We start from the raw sequence: 1,298 nt of genomic DNA on the forward strand, positions 1-1,298 counted from the left end.
ATGTTCATGGTAGATCTGTGATGTGTTGTAGGTTTATCACAGAGGAAAGATTGGCTGCGAGCTGATTACAGACGTCCATGTGGTATCAATCTAGTGTTTGTTGTGCTCTAAGGGATTGACTGAGCGCTATGTACCTACATGTAGTTTTGGCATTTTAAAAAATTTTAAATTGCACATGTCATCACGTGATTAGATAACTGACGATTGATTAGCGGCAGGGACCAACTTGACACTTTTTAAAAGTTTGAGTATTACAGTAACATGTTTGAAAGCTCATGTATTAACTTGACACTACCTCAAAATTCAGAGTACTAAAGTGAATTTTTCTTTAAAAAAATTATTAAGAAAGAAAATGATGAGGTCGGGGGGCAATCAAATATTTGAATTTTGATATAATTTGCAACCATATGCATCGCACCCAAAGTAAAATCAACAAACCTTGACCATTAATCAAGGAAACAGATATAATCCTCTTTCACACGAAATGTCAATAACTTATAAGGTGCTTAAGAGTATTGCAGTGGCTGTAGTTTAGTGGTAAGAATTCCACGTTGTGGCCGTGGAGACCTGGGCTCGAATCCCAGCAGCCACAGTTTTTCAACTCTTTTATTTTTAGAGTTATGGACTTTTATGTAAAAGTCAATTAGCTTCAATTTCCTCCTCAAGTTACGAAGGTTTAGTCAATGTCTTTTTTGCTTGAGTTCAGACTGTTGATATATTATTAATACGAATAAATAGTTTGTTTAAACAAGTCCTATTAAATGGTGATTCACTATTCCTTTTTGTTCCATGGAAAGGTATTATTTATTCATATAAATTTTATTTATAAATATATTATTTATATGTATTTTTGTGAATTGTTATAATATTTATTTATTTTTGTAAAAACATATATATATGATGAAAATAATTAAAAAATTATTTATATTTTTTGTTTTTATTTATTTAAATTGGTATGTTTTATTTTTCTTTTAATAATTTATTATTTTTTAAAGAAAACAAATCCAACTGGATCAGATCTGAAGATCCAACTTCCCAGTCGACTTCGAATTCAGATCCTTGCCTATCAGATCCGATCAGATGTTCAGATCAGACCGGATTCGGGTATATCCTACTGCAAATCCGATCCGATTCATTTGCATCCCTAATTCCATCTCTAAACTCATAATCACCCTAACCCTAGTGTAGGAGGGATTCAATTCCAAGTCAATTCTACAACCAGACCTTATCATCGAGTCGGTTGGTACCTTGTGGTGCGTCACTATTCTAGGTTTCACATTAGCATTAATTTGCTTTGG

At 32.7% G+C, this 1,298-nt stretch overlaps 1 non-coding gene across 1 annotated transcript; it reads left to right on the forward strand.

Moving 5' to 3' along the window:
• The first annotated feature begins 520 nt into the window (after positions 1-520).
• Positions 521-592, forward strand: TRNAH-GUG (transfer RNA histidin (anticodon GUG)). Its single transcript has one exon. It is a non-coding gene; the product is annotated as a tRNA-His (tRNA).
• The last annotated feature ends 706 nt before the right edge of the window (positions 593-1,298 follow it).

Source organism: Nelumbo lutea, chromosome 1 (assembly GCF_056320005.1).
Source record: "Nelumbo lutea isolate HS-2025 chromosome 1, American lotus-T2T, whole genome shotgun sequence".
NCBI lineage: Eukaryota > Viridiplantae > Streptophyta > Magnoliopsida > Proteales > Nelumbonaceae > Nelumbo > Nelumbo lutea.